A 15,494-nucleotide genomic window follows, 5' to 3' on the forward strand; every position below is an offset into this window, starting at 1 on the left:
AGTCCTTCCTTGTTTATAACTCTCCTTCCACAGATACGCTAACCACATACACAGACGCACATTAGCAAGGTTCTGAACTTTGCCAATTCTGTGACCCTTTCTTATAATTCCTCTCTTTGTGGTGACTCCCAACCTATTGTTACATCGTAACTGTAATTCTGTTACTATGATGAACTGTAATGTAAATATTTGTTTCCCAGTGATCTTAGGTGACCTGTGAAAGGTTGTTTGACCCCCAGAGGATTGAGAACCTGCACTAAAGGAATTTTCTGAAACTCCAGCCTGGGCTGCATCCTCTCAAAGTTTAGCCAGTCTGCCATCATGTACCGCAGTCTCTTCATTGTCTTTATTCTTTGACCTTTCAAATAGATGTGTTCCTATGTATCCCCACACCCATCCCTACCCAAGAGTAAATCCTAGAAGAGTTTTGTTTTATCCAGCTAGACAAAGGGACCTAATAACCTTTGCCCAACTGATTTAAGATCAAGTCAGCTCTGATAAGCAGAGGACACTCAAGAGACCTTTGTGAGTCATAATACATACCTGCATAAAATGACTGATATCTCCAACTTTTCTCTAGGTGCTTAGCTTTCAGTTACTTAAAAAAAAATCATCAATGGATTGCATTAACAAGGCAAGCACTAATGTGATTAAAAGCAAGGTGAAGGGGCAGCCACTCCAAGTTGCTCTGAATGAATGTACAGAATCATGAATCTAGAGCTTAATTTTCCAGCCATTCTTCTCTTCTAATAGCAAAAGTTACAGGACCTAAGATTGGAAACTTAACAAGCCAGAGGTTCCTAAAGCTTTTGAATGTTCAGCTGCTACAGGTTGCACTCAGCATTCTAAGTTACCATGACTCCACATCTGTACTTCTTGGCTCTCAATGAACATTATTGACAATTTTAGACAAGATCATAACTCTCACCCTGGTTAAGCTTCTGTCCTAGTTGACAGCTTGCATCTTCTTTCCCACTGAACTACCACAGGGAGTCTTTCTATGTGCTGTGACTGTTCATTCTCACACAGCCCTGACTTGAACTTCTAGACAAAACTCTCTGTGTTCTGGTACTTGTTCAAGCTTAAATCTCTTGCAGAGGAAAACAGCAGCTTTAACCTGAGCGTCCAGGGAAAACACTAGAGGTTGAAGCCTTTTCACACTACAAAATATTTTATAAATAGCAAGCCAATTCCAATTCGGTGTCAGAAAATTCAAAATTCCAAAGGAAACTTGAAAAATTACAATAAAAAGAAAAGGAAATGCTAAATATCTAACAGACAAATTAGGTGGTCGATCTTTACTTAAACATCTGGCTTAAATAATAGCACCGTAAGTTTATACTTGTGCTATTTTCCATGAGTTTGGTTAGCAACATCCATAGGCCTCACATCATCCTTCAGTTTTATGCTAAATAACAAGAAAGCTCTTTTTTTTTTTTTTAGTTTTTTTTTCTGGTTTTTGTTGTTGTTGTTGTTTATTATTTTTACACTTTATTCACTTTGTATTCCCCCCATAAGCCCCTCCCTCCTCCCCTCCCGACCCCACCCTTCCTTTCCTTTCTTCACGCATGCCCCTCCCCAAGTCCACTCATAGGGGAGGTCCTCCTCTCCTTCTTATGATGTGATCTTAGTCTATCAGATCACATCAGGAGTGGCTGCATTGTCATCTTCTGTAAGACTGCTCTCCCCTCAGGGGGAGGTAATCAAAGAGCACACCAATCAGATTGTGTCAGAGAAAGTCCCTCCTCCCATTACTATGTAACCCACTTGGACACTAAACTGCCATGGGCTACATCTGCTCAGGGGTTCTAGGTTATCTCCATGAATAGTCCTTGGTTGGAGTATGGGTCTCTGGGAAGACCCCTGTGTTCAAATTTTCTGGTTCTGTTGCTCTCCTTGTGGGGCTTCTGTCCTCTCCATAACCTACTATTTCCCTTAGTCAGGTTCTTAAAAACAGCTTTGTTTTTATTCTTTTGAAAAAAAAAATCACAACTGTACTTTTATTTATGTCTCCCATTCATGGAAGGTATTTTTGTCTGCTAGGCCATTTCAACACATTCCTACTCATTCTTAAGTTCAAGGTTATTTTCTCTGAAGAATTCAGACTTCTGGTGTCATATGTGTTGTAAACCCCTCTGCCTTTGTGCAATTACACCCCCATAGCACACCACTATTCTCATGCTTGGTACATACAGTTGTGAGTGTTTGTACTGACACATGTCACAAGGTCAGAGTTGAAAGTCAAAAATCACTTAGAGGGCACTAGATGAAAATCTACATATAGGTACAGACGTGTTAGGAACTACACATACAAAAGATGAGATAGTGTCTGCCATCATGAAATTTAACCTCCCTAACAAACAGATCTCAGTTCACATGCTCAGATGATGGATGGCTTGTCTGTTTCTACACTGACCCTTTATTTCATTTCAGTGAATGCTTTGTTCTCCCACAACTACTACAAAGCATTTCTCAGAGTTGCAGCTAATCCTAAGTCCTTCTCAGGGAGCCTGGAGGTTTTGTTTTTCATGACTCACCTGTCTGTGCTAACTAGTGTTCTCCTTCTACATTCCTCCTAATTCCTGTACAAGTCTTTCTAGGTCCCATCACCCTTTCTCCTTCCAGTCCAGTATCAGCCCAGACATGATCTTTGATCTACCTTCAATTCACACTTGATGACATGCCAGTTTGATTTGTATCTCCCCAAGGTTTCTCCTTTTGGCAGCACAAATGCTTGTGTAGAACTCTAGGAGTTCTTAAACCTCTCTAGGTTTCCTTACAAAGGCTCAGGAGACAGCAAGATTCTATCCAGAGACTGACCAGCATCGAGAAGATCCTCAGTTGGACCTTCTATTCTCTCTGCCCCAAACAGGAAAATTTGTCTCTTAGTTTTGGGTTCTTAAAGGCTGCAGTCAGTCTTCCCCAATTCCTACACTTTAAATCCTCCTCTGGAATCTAGATTTGGGGTTTCTGAACTTTACTTTCTAAAGCAGATGTCTGTCCTCTGCCAATGAAGCATTTTGGGTCAAACTGTTCTGTGACATAAAGTATACTCAATAATTAGAGATAACCCAGAGGAAAAGATATTCTATGTTAAAAATACAAGAGAAATGTGCACAGGGAACTGTGCTTTCCTTACCAAGTCTGTACTGGCCAATGTGAGGCCAACCTCAGCTGACTTGCAGGCATTTTATATCAATGCCCAGACTAGGAAAACCATATTCATTTACTCTTCATGTTAATTCAGCTCCAATCAGTACATCCTAATAGATTAAATGATTGCATCTCCTCAAAATCCCCTGTGTGAACCCTGTTTGCAAATGAGGACTTTGGGAAGCACAGTCATATGTCACATAGCAACATTTTGGTCTATATTTGATTATATACATCATGTTAGTACTATAAAATTATAATGGAGCTGAAAAGTCCTCCAGTGATATACAACAGACAAGGTTTTTGTTTTGACGCTGGTGTAAATGCACCTGTACTGCTTTCAGTTAAACAAAAGCACAGGCATGCACACGTATACAATATATAAGACTTGACTGTCAGAATACATAGAGAGGTACTTCTCCTTTGTGAACAAGTAAATATCTATTAACACACTTCCCGTCTGCAACTCTCTAACGTACAGAGGTTGTCTGTCTTAGAGGTTTGTACACATGCATTACATGGAAGGGGGTCTCACGTTCAGAAGGTCTCTGCAATGACATCCGACATCACACGATGGGATTTCCACCATCACAATAAAATTTCAAGGTATTCTTCAGGCTGCATGTCAGCCAGCTCACTGGGAAGAAGTTCTGTGTGCCACCTATTAAGTCCCTTGGGAGTCATTTTCTTAAGAGTCAAACTCAAAACATGGTTTGAGCTCACCTCGAATATTTTTCCTTCCTCCACACTCTTCAGTTGGCAGTATTGTTCTCTTTCAGTTGCAGTGGCTGGTCTCACTTAGGACACTGACGCTATGGAGACCTTCCAAGCTCTGGTTTGAGTCTTCTGTCTATGGCCCAGCTCCTTGTTCCAACTTCAGAATCACCCCAGAATTACTATTTCACTCACCTAAGTACAAAAGGCAGGCTGGTGCTGGTCTCCAGTATCAGGTCCCACACCTCTAGGTGTGAAAATACATCCTTACAAAACAAAATCCAGAAATGCATCTATTTCCTACGCTCTTTAAGCCATATGGAAGGCCACAAATCACATTTCTGGTTCTGAGTATCCAACACTCTCCCTGAAACCTCTAGACATAAAAAGGTCAACAGATACTGTGGACACTAACCTCTGACAGAGAATACAACACCCAGCCTGGAAATGAAAACCAATTGTTCTATTTGCCTTTTTTAAATTTTAGAATATATTCCATCTTTCTTTGAAAAATAAATATACAACATTAAAAATTTTTAAATACAAGCTCTGAATGCACATACCTTCCCCCATCAGTGGACCATTCAAGTTAGGGGAGGTTTTTCCATAGTTCTGTTTTTAGTATCTGTATTTCTTCTTGATCACACATTCAACACTTCTATTTACTATTATTCTGCCTCAATGAGTTGAGTCACCTAAATCTATTTAGCTGGATGTTGCATAATATGAAATAGAAACTCAATACATATTTGTTACATATTAAAAAAAAACATTTTTTAAGTAAAAAGGGAGGTATGGTCAAGTTGACAGCCTTCAAAATGTCCAAGATGCCACTGAACTTTCAATTTCTGCTACCAGTGAAGACCAAGAATTTAAAAGTGTTAACATTTTAAGCGATTTTTTTACAACATTAAAGAGTTTGAAAACCACAACTACCCTGTCACAGATCAGTTACAATTTCTCCAGAGACTTTGTTAAGTATAGTCTCTAGAACACAACTTTTCTTAAATCCACATCAAGCTAAATATATTGAGGGAGGAACAAATTAGGGAAATTTACTTAAGCAAGTTAATTTAGCGAAAATTAAATAACATGAAGGAGATAATTAAATGCAGATGTGACACCCACAGCACAGCTTTAAAACACTAAATGACTGATAGATTCAACATCTTACACAGCCACTCTGTGACATCACACTGAGCAGTGTCTGAGAACTGGTACACACGGCAGCTGTAGCTTCTGTCTTCATGCAAGAGTTCCTCTGGAGTTTTTGATCTGGGTTTAATGTAACTTAGTAACATTTTACTGTCACAAAAGCTTGATAGGATGCTATTGTGTACGTTTTTCTCTTCTACAACATATCAGACAGTGTGGGAGAGCACCCGCAATGGACAATATTATAACTTGCACATTATCCCATACACTAAGTGTTCCAAGATTCGTTCTTGGAGCATTTCTCTCTTTATAATCATACTTGAAACAGGCAACCTAACAAAAGCTGAAAGATAAAGAGGCGACCCACCTCTTTTCTGAGCCTTTTTCAAATGCTAACTAACTCTTCCATTTCCAGAACCACAAGCAGGGCTTTATACATCCATTTTCTTTAATTCTTTTCAAATATTTTTTAAAATGTGTGTATGTGTATATACTTGTGGGTTTACGCACATGGGAGCAATGATCATGGAGGATGAGAAAAGATCTCTTGAAGCTAGAGTTATATCACTATGTGCATCGCCTTTGTTACACAAAGTAAAAACAAATAGAAATAGCAAGTACTAAAGTCCTCTGCTGCCACATTGAACATTTGACTCTGCTATATCAAATATCAGTTCCCAACACACACATATGCACATATACAAACACACACATACATACACACTCACACAGGCACGCTCACACACATTCAGGCACACACACACATACCAGCTACCTCCTACCTCACACAATTGGTGTGCAGCTCATGTCGTGAAAGTAAGGCTGCCAGTTGATAAAGTCGCTAGAGGTACTGCTAACTATAAGCACGTTAAAAGTCTATGAGAAACAAGAGACTAAGCAAACCACTGTGACGTGTAAAAAACAGTCTGAGGGTTCCTAATTTTGTTGTTTCACAATGTATTATTGTGTGTCGTAAACCTACATTTTGGGGGTTGGTAATCCTTTTTAAATAAATCTTTTCTGCAACAGTAATGAAAAAAATGCAAACACATAATTAATAAAAAATAAATAATATTAACTGTCCATTTCACAGAAGCTAATGATAAAGACTAAGTTTTAGAAAAACATTAGCATTTGCCCTCTGCCAAGGAACTATAGTAGTACCAGCAACCACTGGAGAATCCAGGTATATAACACTGATGAAGGACCAGAACCAACACTCAACCAGTAACTATTTCAATAATGACACCTTTTGAGTATGAACAATTAATTTGCATAGCACGCTAAGAAGCACAACTTATTTAAATTAAATGCAGTTGTACATTTTACTTTCAAATTTTTCTGTAATTTTTTTAAATTTGTTTTTCAATGGTGTGTGTGTGCGTGTGTGTGTGTGTGCGCGTGTGTTAACATGAATGCTGTGCCCATGGAGGCAAGAAGGGTATACCAACTACCTTCGAGCTGGAGAAACAGGCAGTTTTGAGCTGCTATGCCATTGCTAGGAACTGAACGTAGGTCCTCTTGAAGAGCAGTATGTGTTCTGAACAGCTCAGTCACATCTCTGCCCTCAGTTTTAATTAATTGAGTACACCACTTTTCTTGTATATAACAAACATGGTTCTTATTATGTCAGAAGTCTAATTTTTCAAACATTCAGTGGTGATAATTTCATATAACTGTCAATGTATGACTTTTGCAAAGCAGTTCTCATTATGACTTAATTTCTTAACCTAATTCATGAAAAGAAACATTTTGGAGATTCCTTCTACAAAAAGATGTGACATTTTAAATTATTGACACTAGTGAAATTCAGTTAAAAGATGTGTGTGTGCATGTGTGTACATGTGTGTGTATGTGTGCGTGCAGATGTGTTTGCATGTAGAATTATTTCTTATAAATATGTGAATATAAATTTTGGTGATTACTCCTCATGCTAAATTAAGTGGTTTATGAATAGATGGAGCATGAGATTGTTTGCACTGTCTACATGGTGTGTTATAAATATTCAAATTCCTTGTAACATTCTACCAAGAAGAAAGGCAGTTGTGACAATTCACAATTTAATTTTAAGTTCAGTTACACGAAAGATCAGCCATCAGCAGCCCACAGCCCTTAACTGTCCTTTCATCTGATTTAATAAACATTTTATTGGAATGCAGTGCAGTGAATAGAACTGAACCTATCAAGAAGATATGCTCAAACCCTATAAGCCCCAATGCTTATCAAATGCAAGCTTGTAAGGTCTTTGCATATGTAATCAAGTTTAGATGAAGCCATCCTGGATGAGGATGGCTCCAATCTAATGAAATGGTAACCTTTAAAGATGGAATCTGGGTACAAAACCACAGATGCAGAGGCAGGCCTACAAGGAGGATACCATGTAACATCAGGAGCAGAAACAGGAATTGTGCCTCACGAGACAAGAGATGCTTAAGACTGCCAGAAGACATCAAAATGTAGGGTAGAGCCGTGGACCAGATTCTCCTCCCACAGCCCCCAAAGCAGTCACCTCTGCTGACACTTCTGTTTACAATGTCCAGTCTTCTATGAGACACGAATCTTTTCTTGATTTGACCCGCGACCAGTGGTACTATTTGGGATAGTGACCCCAAGAAACATAGCCATCCATGGAATATGGTTACTATTGGCTGGTGGGCTATTATCACGCTACAGCAGCAAAGATTATTAGTTCCCATGGGGAACTTATAGGCCACAGAGTCTAAAATATGGACTATTCGACTCTTTACAGAACCAGCATGCTAATGCCTAAGGTAGGGTATCAAAACTACAAAATGTTCTTAACGAAAGTGATGCTGAATACAAAATATACCCCAGGCAGGAGAAGACAGGTCTTCTCTTCCTGCTGAATATAATGAACCCAATTAATAATAAATGAGCCATGGGGGAACTAATTTGTCCATCAAATTATGTATTTGAATTTTTTCTACATCACTGACCTAAACATTGATAACATTTTTTTAAACCACTTGGACATCTTTAATCAAAGTATCTAAGAAGTGAAACATCAGGAAACACCAGCTTTTGAAGCTTTTAGCTAATTGCAAGTATTGAAAAAAAAGAGTTTTACACACAGTTGAGAAATTAAACTGTCCTTATGTAATCAAGGAAAGGCTATAAAAATTAAAAGAATGCTCAAAGAATATGCAAAGCATAATTAAGAGAATTTAAAAATTTTGCATCAGATTATGTACTAGGGGGATATTTTGATGGGCATTCCACTTCTAATTTAAAATTTTTGATTTATGAAACTATGGAAAGTGATTTACAACTTTTTAAAAGGTGTTTAGTCTAATGGAGCAAAAAGTCCATTAGGGAGACTTTTGAAATGAGGTTTATAATATTTCCAAATATTCTTATTAAAATAATTGCATTAATTTAAAAGTAAAATTCAGATTCTCCACATTTAGTGGAATTTAGACAAAACTTAACACCTTTTGAGAAAAATTAAGAGTAGGACATATATCCAGATGAAGTAGAGCACACCTATACTTTCACCACTTGGGAGGCTGAGGCAGTACAAATCAGATGTTTAAGGCCAAACTAATCTGGCTTATCCAGTAAGATCCTGTCTAACACATATATAAAGAAAAACAAAAAGTGGAGCTAGAGAGATTGTTCAGCCATTAAGAACACTGGCTGGTTCTTCGAAGGTATGCTATGCTGGCTAGTTTTTGGTGTTTTTGTTTGTTTGTTTGTTTGTTTGTTTGTTTTTTATTAATTGCACTTTATTTACTTTGTATCCCCCATAAGCCCCTCCCTCCCCCCTCCCGATCCCACCCTTCCACTTCCTTCTTCGCGCATCCCCCTCCCCAAGTCCACTGATAGGGGAGGTCCTCCTCTCCTTCCTTCTGATCTTAGTCTATCAGATCTCATCAGGAGTGGCTGCATTGTCATCTTCTGTGGCCTGGTAAGGCTGCTCCCCCCTCAGGGTGAGGTGATCAAAAGGCAGGCCAATCAGATTATGTCAGAGGCAGTCCCTCTTCCCATTACTATGTAACCCACTTGGACACTAAGTTTTATGTCAACTTGTCACTAGCTAAAGTCATCTGAGAGAAGGGAACCTCAATTGAGAAAAAAAATGCCTTCATAAGATTGGGCTGAGGTAAAACCCATAGAGCAGTTTGTTAATTAAGAGTTGATATGGAAGGGCCCAATTCATTGTAGTCCTTAATCCTATAGGAAAACAGGCTGAGCGAGACAGGAGGAGGCGTCCAGGGAGCAGCTCTCTTTCATGTCAGCCCCTGCCTCCAGGTTCCTGCTGTGTTTGCGTCCCAGCCTGAGACCCACAATGTGTAAACCAAGCAACCTGTTCCTCACGGAGTTGCTTTCTGTTCCGGTGTTTCATCATACTGACAGTAACCTTACTAGGACATCTGAGACTAGACTAACTTCCTCATGTGATGCATAATGAAATGAGTAAAATCTTTTCCGCTTCTGGACCCCCAAATAAAAACACATAGCACTATAGCCCAACAGCCTGGGCTTTCAGATGTGGGCTGCTCTATGCAAGATTGTAGAGGTAACTTCCAGGAATAATTGTATTTCCATCTAACATGAGTCTCATAATGGTCCCAGAAAGCCATTTTTATGTTTTAGCTAATTTAAAGATGTTAAAGAAATTTAAATAAACCAGGCATAATACTACACAACTGTAACCCCAACACTTCAATATCAAGGTGAGCCTAGTCTATACAATGTTAGGTGAACCATGAATGAACAGCAAGACCTTGTCTCAAAAAATATAATTTAAACATTAAAGAAACTAAAATCAACACTTTTCATTTCCACAAGTTTCAGAATTTGTCATGCATTATTTTTGCTTAATCACTTCCTATTTAAAAAAATATATTAATAATATACTTATCATTAAGAATCATTTTCTTTCTTTCCTTCCTCCATTCCTTTCCTTCCTTCCTTTCCTTCTCTTTCCCTTCTTTTCTTTCTTTCCTTTTTTCTCATTTCCTTTATTTCCTTTCCTTTCCTTTCTTTTCTTCCTTCCTTACTTCCTTTTGCTCTTTTTCTTTCTTTCTGCCAGTCATGGTTGGTTCAACCCAAAGTCTCTGGGTTATCCAGTCTGTGGTTCCTGGCTCTCCTTGTCCTCGTGTGGGCCCCAAGTTAAAACAAACATTTGTTGGCTACTCCCGTAAGTTCTGTGACGCCACTGCCCCAGCACATCTTGCAGGCAGGTTAGTGTCCATGCTTTTCTTTCCATAGCCTGAAGAGTACCTTCCCATACCAAACAGACTTAAGGATATTCTACTATACTCAGAGATCAATGCCTTGTCCACTCAGCATCAGAGAGACTTCCTCTGACAGCAGAGGGGAGCAAGTGCAGAGAACCACAGCCAGACATCATGTACAGAAAGTATTTAAATTGGAGGTCTTCATCAGGTTCCTCCCTTTGGAGATCAGGGAACTCTATGAAAGGGAGGAAAGACTGTAAAATGCATGGAGGTAGACAACACCAGAAGAATGTGGGCCATCAAATCAACTAAGCAGGGCTCAAATGGGCTTACGTGGGCTCATAGGGACTGAAGTGCCAAGTACAGGGCTGCACTGGACTGCACCAGGCCCTCTCCATATTGTTACAGCTGTTAGCTTGGTGTTCGGGAATCCTGACAGTGGAAGTGGGTATAACTCTCACACTTTTGCCTGCTCTTGGGACTTCTCCTCATGTTAGATTACTCTGTCTAGCCTCAGTGCGGGGGCTTTCACCTTGTCTTACTTGTGTCTTGTGTTGTCCTGCTTGGCTGTAGTCTCTTGGATGCTCTTTTCTGAAGAGGAAACAAAAGTGGAGTGGGTATGAGAAGAGGCAAAGTGAGGACTTGGAGGAGAAGCTGGAAAGCGAGAGAGGGGGATGTATTCTATGAAAGAAGAATCAATTTTCAGTAAAAACTAATAACAATATACTCAGTTAATCATTTGACAGAGAGATCAAGAAATTGAAAATTCTATATGCATGCACACATAATCAAAAATACATTTATATCAACAAATCCGTCTGTAGTAGAACCAGATAATTAACTTCTCAAGTTAGAAATAATTTAATGTGTAAGGTTTGTGAATGCTTTAAATGAAAAACACTTATTATACTCTAGGTTGAAGCCTTTGGGAGTAATGCATTTAAATGCAAATATGTTTATATTTCTGGAACAATTATAATTTACCATAATAATATAAAAATAATCTAGACAAGCTGAATAAGAAATATTTCTTAAATGTGGAAATCTACAGAGATAGTAAGAAAAGTAGTAAAGTTTAAAAGCAATAAAGTAAAATACAATAAACTTTTGAAAGAAATTTATATTCATATAGATGCTCTAGCTTCTGTACTTGGTATCTGTTACACTTATATAGTGGTTACCTCTAGCAATAAAACAAAGTTTGCAGTTGGTGGTTTGAAACGACCATCTTTTAACTAGGTTTGGACTATGGGTCAAGAAGAGCTCAGATCAGCAATTGTCTTACTAAACAATTTACTCAGTAGGACCGAGCTTAGAGAAATCACATCTCACAGGGGTCAGATGTGGCCTCATTTACATCTGTGTCTTGCACCTGGACATGCAAATTGGAACACCAGATTCAGTTTAAATTGTTGACTTCTTCAATATGGAAAGTCTTATATAAGATGGACTTCTTAGTTTGTGGTTCAGGGATTTTAGAAACAGTGTTCCAGGCACATAGCCCAGCTTCTTAAGATGTCTTATGGCCTTCCCTGGGAAGCTAAGTTCCACCACTTGTGTCATATTTTGGTCAGGAATATCACCTAAAGCCAGCTCAGACTAAAGAAGGATTAGATCCAAAATTGTAAACAAAGAGTTTGTGTGCCCAATTTCACTACCTGCCTGCATACATTATTTTTTTAATGAAACAATATTTCAAGGTATATTTTAAATATGAGAATCTCAGAAAATACGCCCTTACCCATGACTTTTATGCCATACCTCCCATTTGATTATGATTAAAAGTACAATTGCAAGCATTCTAATCTAATTCCTGCTTCAAGAAGGAGGTCAACATTGAACTGTAAAGTACTTTGGCATCTACTCTCATTTTTCTAAACTTTTTATTAAAAAGCATATTGAGTTCATTTCAAATAATCTATTAAGATTATAAGATCATTTATCTTTTGGATATGATACATTACATTGATTCTAGTTTAATATCATGTTAAAACTGGATTCCTGAAATATATCCAACCTGATCATAATGTATCTATGTGTCCTATTAAAATATTTTGGTTTAAGTTCTAATATTTCATTTAGAATTTTTGCGTGTGTATGTATAATGGATTGCTTGTACTTTTCTGTTTTCTGCTACAGTCATCAGAATGTGCTAAGAGAGTATCCAGACTCTGGGGGCGGGAGGAGAAGTAAGGTTTACCCCTCTTCCATTTTTCATTCTTTCCTTTTTTAATTCCCTTCCTGAACAACTGAATGCTCAAGTTACTAATGGAAAAAGAACAAGAAAGGCACTCTTTTAAAAGGATACTGACTGAATCTAATCACTAGAGAAAGAGATTTAAAGAGTAGAGCTTTGGCATGTGGCATAAGTAAGAGGTAATGTGAGCAGAGTTACCTACCAGGAGTATCTGCTCAAATGGGGCCAAGTGATATGAAGAGGTACCCCAATTTGAGAGCATAGGGTATTAACAGCATCCTTGTCGCCATGTCTGGATGCTTGACACAGCACTGATTTATTTTGGTCAGCATTTCACAAGTTTAAGTGTAAGTTGGTACAGAGGCCATGACACAGTAGGGCAGTCCACATTATGATGGCTCATGAGCAGAGAGAGAATATCAGAACTAAACTTACTGGATCATACCAACATTCAAATAGGTCTCCTCTCTCTTCCCCCAATGAATCCTCTCTGGAAATTGCTCGCAAATATATCCAGAGGTGTGGTTTACTAATATTCTAGACATTTCTTAGTTCAATTGAGTTAACAATCAAGGTTAATCACTGCAGGTCCCTATCAAGCTGGGAAAGATATCCATGAAATCGAGAAGAATGAATACATTTAGGCCAACATGTTACTAAAAGCCCTTTTTCTAGTTTAGCAGATAGATCATATGTGGCAATGGTGCTAGAGAGGTATCAGAACTGTAGCCAAGAGAACAGTATAGATAACCTAATTACAGAAGGTCAGCACATGAGCAGAAATGAGAGAGAACTCATGTGAAAGAAGGGTGTTTGGCATTGACAGCTCTACAGTCTGAGAATAAATGAATGCAGCAGATGTTTGGCACGAGGCATGAAAGTTCAAGTTGAAGAGAGGTATTGCGCATGGGGCTTCCAAGCACAGGTGTTCAAATTCAAATGGAATGAAGTAGATATCCAAATGTAGGACAAATGGAAAAACAATACATGGGTTAATTGAGTAATGTATTTTAAAAGAATTTCCAGATTTTAATTATTTAAGAAGGAAGTTACCAATATAGAAAATGAGAAGGTTACAATGAGCATAGTGTACTGTATTAATTATATATATGATATATACATGGTGAAAATAGACTCTGTGGAATTGTGAAATTGTGGATCTTTTAATCTAGAGATATGGGGAATTCTAAGTCTGTGTATATATAAGCACAATGAATACTCAGGTGTACTTGCATAAAACCATTGTATGTATATTCCCTAGCTCTGCCCACTGGATCAAGAAACATTAACATACCTGTGAAGTTCAAAAAAAAGCTTAATTGGCTGAGTTGAAGCATTAGATCGTCAAGAGGTGAAATGGTCTGTATTCACAGCAAAAGGATCTTGGGCTATCATGAGTCTCTTTAATAGTCATTCATTGTCCATCCGTGCATATGACACAACATTTTTATGACTATTGGGTAAAATCTGTTAAATGAATTAAAAGGCCACTACCTTCCACCAACCAAAAAGCTTAGATGTAACCAGGTAACATCTGAGACTTAGAGCAGAGATCTCTTCCTTCTGTCACATCCCTTATCTACATGATCTTCCATAACTGTAGTTGAAAAAAGACCTTCATGTCTTGCTTTTCTTCTCTAAAACCTTCATAAAGGTGTTTCCACACTGGAATGTTGTATGGGCTAACCTGGAGCTGTGCTGCGAGAGCATAGTCACTCACATTTGGCTTGAGAATGAGTTATTTATCCCCTTTGAGTTAGAGCTGTGCTTTTCAGTGACACACCTATTATCAAGGATCACCGTAAACTTCTTGAGTCTGACTGACTCCTTAATTTCATTCTTCCCTAAAGATTTTACATTCTTCTTTCTCAATCAAACAAATAGCAGGGTTGAGTCAAAAAAGAATATTGCAAGACGAGGCTAAAACGTGTTGTGAGAGAAAGAAAAGCGTGAAAAACTTAAGGGACGAATTGAAAGATCATAGAATTTAATATACAAAGTCTCAACTGGGAAGGACATGGGCGACACAAAGCACATTTTCAGGATACACTGTCAGGGTTGAAGACCTCCAGAAGCTATCCAAGGCATCTCTTCACCCCCTCAGTTAGGCCCTGATGATTAGCCAGAAAACAGACAACTGGGATAAAGAAATGATTGTAGTAGGTTAAAGCACTGAATAAAGTATTAGAGTGCAGCACTATATTAATAAAACTCCTCCAAAACTCAGAGAGGGATGGAATGAATACATAATTTCATCTTGCCTCTCCCATGAAACAACTTTTTATGAAAGAATAATAAGCAATTTATAACGAACATCAGACCTCACAGGTATTAACAGAGCGATCAAATCGTTAGTGGTCAGCACGAACATTGTAATCAATAGGACAAATCAAAATGGCCCACAATCTAAGAAGGCTTACTGAGAGGGTCATGGTCTCAGAAGGGCAGTTCCATCTCTCATCATATCTATGTGGAATTTTTTGACTCCCAGATCTAATCCCTGACTCCTTGAACCAAGCTTCTCCCACTCTGGGAAACTGAATTCAAATTCGACAGTAAAGTTTTAAGTGTGATAGGAAAAGATGAGCAAGTGGAAAGCGAATTGGTGTGGACTACTAAAACATTATAAAATATAATTATTAAAATAAGAGTAAGGCACTTCATACTGATGAAGGATCCAGATCTCTAGGAAGTCACAATGCTAAATGAATAGACACCCAATAATAGCTTTAACATATAGAAAGCAAAATGATGGCAGAAGGAAAATAAGTCTTTGACTACCATAGTGGGATTCCAATTAATACAAATTTTCTCTTTAATTGCTAAATTAAGCAGATGATATGTCAGACTATAAAAGATTGGAATGTCACAATTAGGAGCATTGATGTAGTAGACACAGAGAGCACTCTAACAGAAGTAGGAGAATTATGTGTACTTCTTATGCAAACAGGAAACATTTACATAAATGGACCATTTAGCAGGTTGCTGGCCTTCTCCATCAATGCACTTCAAAGAATAGAGATTATGAATACCACATTCTCTTACCACAATGCACTTAGGACAAGAAGCTA

The sequence above is a fragment of the Meriones unguiculatus genome, chromosome 11 (genome assembly GCF_030254825.1).
Source record: "Meriones unguiculatus strain TT.TT164.6M chromosome 11, Bangor_MerUng_6.1, whole genome shotgun sequence".
NCBI classification, from domain to species: Eukaryota; Metazoa; Chordata; class Mammalia; order Rodentia; family Muridae; genus Meriones; species Meriones unguiculatus.